This window comes from Cygnus olor, chromosome 1, assembly GCF_009769625.2.
Source record: "Cygnus olor isolate bCygOlo1 chromosome 1, bCygOlo1.pri.v2, whole genome shotgun sequence".
Taxonomy (NCBI): domain Eukaryota; kingdom Metazoa; phylum Chordata; class Aves; order Anseriformes; family Anatidae; genus Cygnus; species Cygnus olor.
In genome coordinates, this window is record NC_049169.1 from 174,513,388 (window position 1) to 174,527,444 (window position 14,057).

Sequence of the window (14,057 nt, forward strand, 5' to 3'; positions counted from 1 at the left end):
TTATGTGGATATTGCAGGATCAATGGCTCTAAATATAACAGGAGAATAAAAGACAATTTATGGTCTAAAAAGAGGAAACTGCTCAATTTCAAGAGTTTTTCAACAGAGCTGTAATTATCCAATTTAATATTAGAAACAATGAAAGCTATAATTGTTTTTGAAAACCACAATTTATAGGTGAATTTGCCTAGAGATTTTTTTAAAGACTTAGAAATGTTGATTAATGAAAACATATGTCCCTTTGCCCCTCCCTAGTTAAGTAGAAATATTTAAATGGAGTTAAAGAGAAGCTGCACTGCAAATTTTGTTCCAAGCTAAAATATACACAGGATTAGTATTCTGAAAGCAAATTGAATCATAATTGTTTGAGAGTGCCTTACCCCTGGTAGGTATCTTTCCTTGTAGCAAAAATGCAATGGTTTTTATTCATTTTACACAGACATTCTATATAACCTCTGCTTAAATTAAAAAAAAAAAAAAAAGTTGTCTTTCTCATCGGCACCATTTTCATCCTTTGCTCTGTATTCATCCCTGCTCTCTTGAAGCTAAGATATTGAAAAGGATAAATTTGGCTTGATAGTACTATGTATAACGATGCTACTGTATGTTGCTAGGATACCATTTGGTGGTCAACTGTCTCTAATGCAGCTGCTATTACTTGCCAGACTGACAGACATATTAGCTTTTATCCCCCCTAATGCTCGGGCTACAGAAAGTTTCCCTTCATTTTATTCCATTTTGATTTGAGGGGAGAGGTAAGCTTAGAGACAAAGTTAAGGGGGAGAGGGGGAGAGGGAGGAGAGATGTTATTATTTCATTTTACCTTCAGTCCTTATAAGTAACAGATATCTTATCCCAATGAGTTTAACACGAAATATGTACCAGTCTTTGTAAGTTTTATAATTTTTGGTACATGAGCTAATACAGGATCTAATTCAATGAGTTTTACAGACAGCGAGAATCTTTCATGGATTTATTACACCTCCAGCAGTACCTCTTGGCTTTCTCCTAGAGGATTTTGAGGGCTAAATGCATGAGATGCAGTAAGGTGAGGTACATAGCAGTGTGGTGTAGCTGGTGGGGTCTAAAAGTTCATATACCCCGGGGATGCATGCAGAGAGAATGTGTAAGGCATTCACACTTGACTTACCAAGAAAAAACGCATTTTCTACAGGAAAAAGTAATGTCTGCTTTTCTTTAGATAGAATTGCTTATGACACGTTGACTTTTGGGGACTATTGCTGCCTTAAGGTTAGATACTGTTTCTTGGGACTGGGGGGAAGAGACAGGGGCTGAAATACACCCTTCCCCATATGTAGTCTGCTTTCCCTTTCTGATTTACTGATGATTTTCCTGCTCCTGCTTCTCTTCTCAAGATCAAGGTAAAGGTGCAGAAAGTACAGAAACACAAAGAAGCTACGGTGCACTTGAATGTTGGTCTTCATATATTTAAGATGTGATGATTCCTGACAGCAACAGGTATTTATTTTTTGGAAAAGAAAAAAACACACAACACCCAGTTGTAACTTCTTTCCTAGCATGATTTATGTCAATGAGAATTTTCAAGGAACTTCAAGCTAAGTAGAACCTGAACAACCAGTCTAACGCAATAAAAAGAATTTAGGGATTAAGCATTTGCCCATGAATAGTATTTCTTCATGTAATATCCGTCCAGTACAGGGAATAGCAATTGTATTCACAGCATAAAAGTTTAACTGCTAAATGGTCTTTATACAAAGACCAAAGACGTTATTAAACCTTTTCTAAAAGCTGTTACTGTACAATACATCTCAACAACATCTGGCTTAGTGACTTGAGGTTCCTGACCATAGTCAATACAGAAGAAGATATAGCTCTAGTGTGTGATTTAGCTCACCTGTTTAGACATCTGACTGTAGAACATACACTGCACATGAACGTTGTACATACTTCTCTCCAAAGATTATAAAAAAAAAAGCCTGACGTTATAGACAGCTGCATTAGCCAAATTGATATTAACCTGTCTTGTAGGTTGCTATCTAACTTCAGCATCTAAAAAAGTGGTATTTCATCCTCTCTGTATTCAGAGGAAAGAGAAAATTACCTTCAGAGAAGAGCTCACTGTCACTGTTCTAGATTTTGGATAGACTTAGCACGGTATGAAATTCCCTTTAAAGATGCCTAGCATACATCTAACTATAGCGGAAACCAATATTACAATCTAGACTAAGCATCAGATTTTCAGAGGCCTGAGCTCTCAAAGCGGTTAGGTGGTATGAATACCACCTTTAATGGATGTCTATTATTTTATAAAACAGCATATCCTGTATACCATAAAAGTAATGAGTGACAAACAAACATTACTAAATTGTACAGAGGACACATGGTATTTGGAATAGCAGATGGACATCAGGTAACAGCTGATTAGGAAGTTACTCCCTAGTGTGTTCAAATGTATCTGGACAGAAGGTACACAAACAGTAACACAGCACATGTGAACTCCATGAAAAATTCTGGCCACACACAGTGTTGCCGGCCACTCTCTGGCATTCCTCAGTCCACATTCCTTTATGCCCAACACTGAATTCATGATTACTAACATCTGCACATTATACTGGCAGTGTACCATCATTTTCTGGCAGCTATGGATGCCAGTGAAAGGCTGTAACACATTGCTTAAGCCATGGCCAGTTGTTTGTGGTAAGGTCCATGCAGGCTATTCTGAGAATTTGCTGGGTTCTTGGCTAGTATAAATACAAATGACTTAAAATAAAAAACCCAAACCAACCAGCCAAACAAACAAAAACCTCTAGTTGAGCCAGGCACCTTAAAATTTTATTGTGTTCCACAGATTTTTCTAACAGCCATTCAGATATCAGTATGCAGCACTGAAGAATTTAAAAACCAAACTAAATGCTAACAGTAATAAAGAAGCCAAACAGTAAAATTTGTGCAAACTGTAATTCCCAGCCATTCTGTGCAGCTGCTTTTTCTGTAGAATTTTGACTAGTTCTCTAGAGGAGAAATTGAAAACAAGTTTTGGTGATATAATCCAGCTGCTTTCAACCTCACAAGCACAAAGGCAGAAATAAATCTGCCTTATTTGGCTACAAACACTTGGTAATGCTTTATCATTAGGAGAACACAAAGAAGGCATTATACATCAATAGGTAATCACTGGTCTTCATACATTTAAGTGCAATAAACACCAGAGCTAAAAGGTAAAACAGAGAAGTTTAAGGAGTCACTAATTTAAGAACACTCAAATAACTCCTGGAATCAAATGGTAATGCATTGCACACAGCTTCATGCCTTGTTCAGGAGTCTAAGCACTCTGAGTTATAAGAATGTTCTGACGTTTTTTCTTGGCACATTCTATTATCTCAAAATTGGGTTTAGATTGATGATTTCTTCCATAAAAACAATTAAAAGTGTCTTTCTTGTCAAATTGACTCACCAGTAGTTTTGGGGTTGGTGTAGTTCGAAGTAAAAGTGCTTTTGTGCCTTTATTTTCCCATTAATAATAATAATAATAATAAAGCAAGCACCAAAAACAAAGAAAGGAACAAAAAACATTTTCCAGGGGAAAAAAAAAAAAAAAAAAAAACAGAAGAAAAAATATCTCAACAGGCTTGATTAGTGCAATGTCCGTTTTTGACTCTTGCGGAGTGTAGCACTTTGACTCAGCATCACTGAGGTGAATGTTGCTGCAGTGCGAAGTTCTGGTGCTGTTACCTGCTGAGGTCAGCTTGACTTTCAAGAGAACACCAGAGGCAGGGAACAAGGAAGCAAGAAGTTCTTAAGAACTTCTTGACCTGAATTTTCTGTGACAGTGATTTATGTCTATTGTTACCTTCATTCAGTGAAACAGATTTGTACCACTGACAATACAAAAAAAAAAAAATCAATTTCTACTTTCAGTTGGACGCTGATTATTACAGCACAATATGAGATGTTTATATATTTTTAAATGGTCAAGAGTAGGTTCTGTATTTGTATAGTTCAGGCATGTCTGATCTTTTATTGCAAGTATCTCAACAAACAAAAATCTTACCTTCATCAAAAACCTATGTCCTATGGTGGAGTCAAGAGCAGTTCACAGTCAGAAAATATTCATTCTCCTTAGACAGTTATTTATGTAACACTTTACTGTGGACTGAGAGTGGGATGAGCAGACAGCTGAGTCCTGAGAGACCTGCTGGTGTTGGCTTAAACAGTCAGTGCTGGCTCATTTCCTCACTTCTGGTGCAAATCCAGAAGGCTTTCCACCAGGAGAGCTCGCCCGCAGCAATTCACATCACAGTTTTTGCAATGGATCCACACTTGAACTGTTCAGATGCCACAGGTTTGTCCATCTGGTATAGTTAAACCTATGGCTGTCAATTCCACACTAAATGCAGCAATGACTTTCTCCACCCTTGACTCTGCTGAGCTGGCTGTATCTGATAATGTGATATATGCTCATAGCAAGGGAATATGGATTCTGGCTAAAAATACTGAAACTCTTCTTGAATCGGCCTCTGCTTGAATCTCATTGTTCAGCTTTATAGCACTGCTAATCCCTAGATCACATTGCTGCTGATGTTTATTCCTAGCCTGTCACAACTAGTATCACTGGGGCTGCATACCTACCATTAGTACCTCTATACTGTGAATAAACAGCCTCTTTGTGACTCAGCTGTATCAAGAGAAAAGGCTACCGTTGCCATTTTAGCCCTGTTGTCCCTTTTTCTTCTGCCTGAGATTATTCTCCCCATTAGATCTCCTTACAGAAGTGCTGTTACTAGTACTCTGTAGTTTGCATCAGTCAAAATGACCTGGAACAAAGAAGACCTGCTATTTGCACTGTTTAAAGTAACCCAATTTGTTTTGATTAAAGTGTCTTCAGAATCAGGCACTGAAGGAAGGCGACCTCTAACAGACGAATGGCAGTGCTCAAATTCAGGTGAGCTCTGGTGGTAGCCTAGAGCTATAGGCTAGAACACATATAATGACTGTCCTCTATAATGACTGTTAGCTTTAAAGCAAGCCTCTTGTGTGATTTCATGTTCCTCAACACTTTTTCTTGCATAATTATCACAGGTACCTCTACACTGATAATTTTTAGCACATATTTAATGAAAAAGTCCTGACTTGGACAGTGGCTTGGTGTTTATGGGAGAGCAATACTCCATCTGCATAAAACATGTGTCCACCTTGGAATCCATTTCTGGTTGGCATTTGACAAGTTTTGTATCTCAAAGTTTTGTTCTCTATAAAACCAGGAACATGTTGATGTGTGGGATGCAACAGTGCCCCAGATAGATTTGAATACCTCTGTCATGAACACAGGTACAATTCTTATGTGAGTAGTATCTGATTACCTCATTGCTCACAGGAGCAAATACCTGTTACTTATGCAACACGTTACATGGCATATAGAGTTGGTTATTCACAATAATCTTTGTATTGCTGCTTAAAAAACTTTGGCTACTGAGTTCACTTTCCAATACCAAGGGTGCTCTGTCTCCTTTCAGTTGGGAAAGTCAGGAATGGCACAGTTGACTCAGGTGAAAAAGATACCATAATTTCCTTCCTGTACAATAAAAAAAAAGAAGAAAAAAAAAAAAAAGCCTTTTTGTCAAGTTCTTTTTATAATGCTAGGCTGTAAAATGTTTCTGAAAGATGTATTTGTGGTGCAGTTCATATCCTCTTACCTGTGGCTTTTTTCATCTTCACCAAACCAAGAATTTAGCTGTCAATCTTGCACTGGTATTGTCATCATGCTAAGACTTTCTGTATTTACCCAGATTAAAGTATAGACTATTAGACAAGCACTAGCATTTAGTTTAGTTTTTGCAGAAATTTCCATATAATACTATTAGGTTGCTGAGAAGTCTGTAATATCATGTTACAAACACATATATGTCAAAAGAATAAAAACATTTCAGCAAAACCTTTCACTTAGAGTGCCATTCAGTTTTAGAAACCATCAATGGCTTCTTTCCTTGAGATCTTTTTAATAATTGTTCAATATTAGTTTAGAGGTGCAAACAGCAATACAAAGACCACTGACAGTGAGCAGTTATTTACACAGTAAAATTAGTGCATGTGTTTCCTGTTTAGTCTAAAAATAATTGGTTCATTAACCTTAACTGTACTGTTAACCTGATCACATTGTTAAGGTCAAATGTAAAAACAGATACTTTGGGGACTGTTATGTTTTTCGATGCAAAGGTGTACGCATGTTCACATTTAATACTCCTCAATACGTGATGTAATTACACATTCTGCAGAAAGAAGATTTTAGAGGGTGAACAGTGGCAGCAAAGCCTAAGGACAGGCAAACCAAAAGCAGTTTTTATTCTGTATATTTGCAAATATGAACAGTCATTAAAAGTCAAGTAGAAATGTAAAGTTTAACTAGTAAATCCTGTGTGAATGCTTTTGTCACTGTGTGATTGGGACAATTTGATCCTTTGTGAAGTAGAGTTAAAACTGTTGAGTTAAAATGTTAGAAAAACAATATTTATGATAATAAATATTTAAACAGTATATTTTCTATCTCTCTTCATTATGTCTGGCCACACAGGCCAACACAGACAGCAGTCTTTTCCTGCACCCACATAAACACCAGCAGTGCTCCTATAAACCTGAAAAAAAGACAGCCTGGGCCTCTTCCATCTCATCAGATTTGAAGTTAACCACTGAAACATACACATACCCTCACTCTCCTCATTCACAAAACCACCTCAAATATTAGCATGGGCTTTAAGTCTGATACCCATGCTGGACCCTGAGACCCTTAGCTAGTCACCAGCTCAGACCTTGGGTCCAGGCCAGATACGGGTTACTCATCAGTTAGTCTAGCTTGATGTTCAATAGTGAATCACACCCCAACAAACATCACACAGAGAACAGACAGCAAGGTCACACAGCAAACAGCAAGGAATGGGATTTAATAATAAGTGATAAGCTGCAGAGTTTAGCCAGAAGAGAATCACTCATTCCTCTCCATCTTCACATGCTTGTGGGTGTCACAGTTTGATCCCTACCTTTCTCCAGTCATGGCACTTTTCCTAAACATCCCACAGTACATATACCTGCAATCCCCTTAAAACATTCCATGAGATTATACAATCCCATAAACCCCAGGAAATACTCCATTGTAGGTTTGCTCTTTCCTATGAGATCCACTATTGTCTTATTACCTTCCCCTATATCAGTTTTAAATTCTAGTTGAGTATCTCAGTAGCCTGTCAATCAGTGGCCTTAGAGAGTCCTTGTTATTTATCATTAGGGTTTATGTATCTGGATGGATAATTTATTACTTTGCATTTTTTTTTAATAGCTCTTATTCATACACCCTCCGAAGCCAGATATCTAGGTATCCAGGTATCCATATATACTTACAGGAATCAAGATAGAGCTTGCTCCTGAGTTTCAATATATATATATTATATATATATATATATCTTCAATCATTATAAATGAACTTGAAGATGAACATTAGGGAATCTATGAAAATAACACAACTGGAAAAGATTCTCCAGTTGTATCAGCATAGGCTTATATCACATGCTCTGCATTTGAACAGGACAGGACCACACAAATTGGGTAGCTACTGTGTCCCTCCAAGATATTCACAATGACAGAAAAAGTGTATGTGAAATATACACCCTGTCTTCCAGGGAGGTACAAATACAACTGAAGCCAGATTAAGGGAACAGTACTGTGGAGCAAGGCAAAAAAATCAAAACCAAGCAAGCAAGCAAGCAAGCAAACAAACAAACAAAAAAACCCCACAAAACTAAACAAACCAAACCAAAAACAACAACAACAACAACAAAACAAAACAAAGCAAAAAAAAAAAAACGAAACTAAACAAACCAAACCAAAACAACAATGACAACGACAGCAACAAAACCACCAAAACTTGCAAACCCAGATGAGCCTTGGGAGGCAAGAAGAAACAGAACCAGTTTCTTAATGACTTCTCTGTAGGGAGGCCATCTAAGGATTCAGTTTCAGGAGAGCTTGGTGAAGCACATACACTGGAGTGATAGCAGGACAGAAAGTGGTTTTGAGAGGGAGCGTTATCTTCCTCTAATTTCATAGAAATCTGAGAGGGAAGTAATTCTACCTGTATACTGAGTTCTAGGCAACCTGCAGGGTAGATGAGTTGAAAGCTGATAGCTGCTACCAGCCAATTCATCTTCTCATAACAACTAGTTTGAAAAGATCTGCACAGGGTTTTTCATTTAAGTCTTCAGGACAGCACCTTCTTTGTAAAGACTGTAGAATAGGACAAGGTGTCATTGGCTTCTCTGAAGAAAAATTTGTACCAAATTACAAGAGAACCAAGTCAGAGTCACTCTAACTTTTCATCGTCACAAATGTGTGTAGTTGAACAATGATTGATGAAATAGTCTCCTCTGAACTGTCCATGCCAAAATAACTGATCATAGTGCAAATATTGCATCTTATTCCAAACATGTCTTTCCTAAAATATTTGTGTGTCCTGTTTTACACCTCTTTTGGGGAAGTGCATTGGTGGAGCACACAAAGGTGAAGAAATGTTCTGTGAAGGTAAAAAGAATTAATCACAATACCATAACCAGTGAAAATCCTGAATAGGCTTGAAGGAGGGTATTGCAAAGTACAGTATCTGTGGATCCATTATGTATGCTACAGGATATGGCCAAACTATTAGGCACTTTGTACTGCATGTTAAAACTAGAATGCAAAGCAGATGGGGCACATGCATTTGAAGTTCATGTTGTTAGCTTTCTGAAGGAATTTCTAAACTCTTCTGATTACAATGTCCTTGGAACAGGAGGGATTTTTCCACATTAGTGGGGGGAAAAAATGTCAGGAAAACTGTAGAGTTAGGTTCATGAGTATACAATCCCCAGTTATAGATGCTGAAATCGTGAAATTAAATTTCATTATTGAGTTCCAATACTGAGTCTTATGAACCTTCAAAGCCACATGGTGCAGAACAGAAGGCAAATTTGCATCAATTAATTGTTTTATGAAAACCTGATAAAGAAGTGCTCTCCTGAAACACTTAGATTAATGAACCTAAATACATGTTGTTGTGGTTTAGCCCGGCTGGCAGCCAAACACCACACAGCCATTCGCTCACCCTCCCCCCTCCCTCTCAGGGATGGGGGAGAGAAACGGGAAAGTGAAGTTGAGATAAAGACAGTTTATTAAGACAGGGGAAAGAATAACAATAATAATAATAATAATAATAATAATAATAGTATTAATAGTAATAATGTGTACGAAATAAGTGATGCACAATGCAATTGCTCACCACCCGTTGACCGATGCCCAGCCTATCCCCGAGCAGCCGGCCCCCCCTCCACCCCAGCTAGCCACCCCTATATATTGTTCAGCATGACGTCAGATGGTATGGAATACCCCTTTGGCCACTTTGGGTCAGCTGTCCTGGGTCTGTCCCCTCCCAGCTCCTGCTGCATCCCTAGCCTGCTCGCTAGCAGGACACAGCGAGAAGCTGAAAAGTCCTTGGCTTGGTGTAAGCACTGCTCTACAACAATTAAAACATCAGCATGTTATCAGCGCTCTTCTCATTCTAATCCAAAACATAGCACCCTGCCAGCTACTAGGAGGAAAATTAACTCTGTCCTACCTGAAACCAGGACACATGTGCATATATCTGTGTATATAGCACTATATTAGAGGATATTAATGGCTGCCATCAATCACAAATCTGGTTACAGTTAATATATGAACTACCTTCAATGAGTCTAAATGAAAGAACTGTACAATACTTCTTTTCTGTAGGAATAAAATAAAAATAACATATTTGCAGCTAACTCCACAATCTTGCACTTGAACATCTTGTGTAAATTAATTGCTCAGATCTTTCTGTAAATAAGGATGAAAAAAATAGATAGTAAATCTCAGGTAAGATGGGTAAGAAGAGCTACATTCCAAAGTACCTGTTTGTTGTCTACAAAGCTGGGATTCCTAGCCACAGGTGGTACTCAGCTGTCTGAACTTAGATAGATGTCTAGAAGCTAACTGACTAAGTTTATGACAATTATATGAATAGTTAGGTCAGTTAAGTTATCATGAACAAGGAGATTTCAGCAGAAATAACAATGATATAATGAATTTTCTTTTTAATGAAAATAATCTGACAATGACATACTGCTGCTACTTTTGTGCCTGTTACTAGGAAAACCTAGGAACTGATAGCCTTTGTCTATTGTCTGAGTCATTTTATAAGAAATTTTTGGAAGCTGTCTTCCTCCCCAAGACTTCTGCTTTTTCCTTATGTATTCCCAGCAAAAATGCTCCATCAGAATGAGATAAAGTGAAGCAGGCACTGCCTAGACAACTTGAAGTAAATTCTACCTCCTCCTCTTTCAGTCAGTCCTGCAGTACAAGGCTCATAGAATCATATGGTTTGGGTTGGAAGGGACCTTAAAGATCATCTAATTCCAACCCCTCTGCCATGGGCAGGGACAACTCCCACTAGATCAGGTTGCTCAAAGCCCTGTCCAACCTGGCCTTAAATGCTTCCAGGGACAGGGCAATCACAACTTCTTTGGGCAACTTATTCCAGTGCATCACTTCACATAGTGAAGAATTTCTTTCAAATACCTAATCTAAATCTACCTTTTAAACCCTAAATGGTTTAAAATGATTACTCTTTGTACTATCATTATCTCACTGAGCAAGAAGTTGATCTCCATCTTTTTTATAAGTTTCCTTTAAGTATTGAAAGGCTGCAATGAGGTCTTCCCGGAGCCTCTCCTCTCTAGGATGAACAACCCCAACTCCCTCAGCCTGTCTCATAGGAGAGGTGCTCCAGCCCCTTGATAATCTTTGTGGCCTTCCTCTGGACTCTTTCTAATACTTCCATGTCCTTCTTGTGCTGAGGACCCCAGAGATGAATGCAGTACTCCAAGCGGGGTCTCATGAGAGCAGAGGGGCAGAATCACCTCCCTTGGCCTGCTGGCCACACTTTTGATGCAGCCCAGGATACAGATGGCTTTCTGGGCTGCAAGCACACATTGACGGCTCATGTTGAGTTTTCATCAACCAACAACCCCAGGTTCTTCTCCTCAGGGCTGCTCTCACTGCGTTTTCTGCCCAGCCTGTCTTTGTGCTTAGGATTGCCCCTACCCAAATGCAGGACTTTGCACTTAGCCTTGTTGAACCTCATAAGGTTTGCACAAGTCTCTCTCTCAAGCTTGTCTAGGTCCCTCTGGATGGCATCCCTTCCCTCCACTGTGTTGACTACACCACACAGTTTGGTGTAATCAGCAGACTTGCTGAGGGTGCACTCAATCTCACTGTCCATGTCACCAGCAAAGATGTTAAATAATGCCAGTCCCAATACTGACCCCTAAAGAACACCACTCATTACTGATCTCCACTTGGACATTGAGCCATTGACTGTAACTCTTTGAGTTCAACCATCCAGCCAATTCCTTACGCACCAAGTGGTCCATCCATCACGTTTTATATTTATATAGTATCAGGAAGTTTTAGGCCATTTTTTGTTATCTGCACTAACAATAGCTACAACAAAGAGGCCTGCACTTTAAAAAAATGTTTTGTATGTATATTGTATATATATGTGTGTTTGTGTGCATATATCTGTCATATTATCATACATATGCCTAAACATATATGTGTATATATGCATAAATTTCTATTAAAAAAAATATTTTTTTTCTTTAAATCAAAGCACAAGCAATGTGGTAAATTACATGATCAGGGCACTACAGAAGGACACTAAATTATTGACTTCAGAGACTTCTGGCATACTTTTGCCTCTAAGATGAATTTGGTTACCCCCTCATGGTGCTGTTTATTCTGTTTATTCATAACATAATTCTTTGGATACCAAGGACTGAATCTTACTTTTGCTTTAACTGAAATATAGAAGTACAAGTTCTTACACCTGTATCTGAGTTAGTCATTCTGACAGAGAAATATGAACAGCTCAGAGGTAGATGTGCACTTAGCAAACACCTACATCTAATCATATGACCTTGATTTCAGGTGGTAATACTTGAGCTTCAATTATTTATCAAAACAGATAAACTTGAGCTAACTGCCATGCTAGCAATCTGTCCACAGGTGGAGGTAAACAGCGTGCTGTAATGCATGTACCTCCTTAGATGTTGGAAGACAACATACAACAAACCTGAGAGGCAAGAGCAGAGGGGCAGTAAAAAGTTCCCAGTGGTTTATCAATAAACAGACATTTACTTTGTTATGTGAAAGATTATTTGCTGGGATTTCAAAAATAATTTGTTAATGCTGTATGAATAATAACCTGAATATTTATAAGCAAGTATCAGTGACACAGCTTTTCTTTAATCAGTCTCATGAAATAACCAAATTGGGAATGATATTGCAATAACTTTTTTTCCAGGTCTTTCCATCTAATTAATCATTTTCCAGAAACTGCAATAAAATGCTACTCTGCTAGTCACGCTGTCCAGAAATCAGTCCAATAATGTGTCACTAGACATCTTTCTATGTTATTCTTCTCTCTTCCATTCAGTGAAACAAATTTTGGTTAGACAGTGAAATGAACTATACATTGATAACGATTTACAGTGGGAGTTATTAGCCTTATTTTTCCCCATACCAGATAAGTTAGTACACTTCCATAAATTGCACGAAATTACCTCCTGGCAAAATATTACTTTCTAACTTTCTTTTTCTGTACAGATTTAAGAACCGGATTATGATGAAGTGATAGCACTCCTATATGACTGTCAACATTTACTCTTTATTCCAGGTAAATTAATATTTTCTTGGACTTTCCTGTATGTTTGCAGATGTATTCTTTTTCAGAGGGCAATTATTCTGTATAAAAATGTATGAGATGTATCAGTAGTTGTGACCTCTCTGTCGCTGGCCCTTGATGATAAATTTCTTGAATGAACTCCGTCAACAGGTTGGAACTGAGGGAGGCTAAACCTTGTGGAAGGAAATCTATCTCACGGTGAACTGTGCTTAGAGCTTGCTTATTACAAGACATGAAAAATAAATGGTTTGAGCGTGAAGCACATTTTTTCAGCCACAGAATGACTTGGGGAATAATGGACTGCATTCAGAAATCTTCAGTTATTTTAGTCAATCTTTTTTGTATTTGCTTTCATTTCTGCCAAAATATAGTCCTAATTTTTCAGGCATTAACTTCTACTTTTAGTCAGAAAATAACATTTAGAAACACAGTGTTTTTCACACCTTCTAGCTTAAGCCCTAGCGCTTCTGTTGCATCTTTGTCCACAACACAGAGTAAGATTTAATATACCAGGAAACAACTTTATGTACTGGCAAAACATCACTTTGTGATTCAGTGTAATATGCATAGGGTTTAGCCTTAGAGGATTCAGTGACTAAAACAGTAACAGAATGGGATTATTACTTACAAAGAATAAAATTAATGGCTAAGCACAGGAACCATTGGAATTGAACTGTTTTGTCTCTGCATAGTCCAAAACGAATTGCAGAAGAAAAAGAAAGGGGGACAGCATAGTTTTAACATCCCCCGAATCCCCCATCATAAATACTAGCTTGGGGAAAACACAGTAGAGTGGTAAGTTGTCTCTATCTAATCAGATCACTAACTTGAGTTCATACTTCACCAAACATTAAAACGTAAAATAGTTTTCTCATACAGCAATTAAACAAAACAAAACAACAACAAAAAACACAATTACTGTATATCAGGAACTGTTGACATGTTGTGGGTGGAGAGATTGACGAATAAGAGAGCTGGGCAACCAACAACAATACAACGTTTAACAGAGTAAGGTATTCTGCACCCAAGAAGGGGCAACTCCGGATATATGTACAGATGGGCTGATGAGAGGCTGGAGGAGAGCAGAACCATAGAAAGGGATCTGGGGGTTTTAGTTGCCAGCAAGTTGAACATGAGTCAACAGTGTGCCCTGGCAACCAGGAGGGCCAACTGTATCCTGGGGAGGATCAGGCACAGCATTGCCAGCTGGTCAAGAGAAGTGATTGTCCCACTCTGCTCTGTGCTGGTACAGCCTCACCTTGAGTACTGTATGTGGTTTGGGTGCCACAATACA

The 14,057-nt window shown here is 38.3% G+C and overlaps 1 long non-coding RNA gene across 1 annotated transcript; it reads left to right on the forward strand.

Moving 5' to 3' along the window:
* Positions 1–643: 643 nt before the first annotated feature.
* Positions 644–12,754, forward strand: LOC121063580. The gene is made up of 4 exons (XR_005816074.1): positions 644–755; positions 1,377–1,479; positions 4,859–4,924; positions 12,685–12,754. It is a non-coding gene; the product is annotated as an uncharacterized LOC121063580 (long non-coding RNA).
* Positions 12,755–14,057: the final 1,303 nt, after the last annotated feature.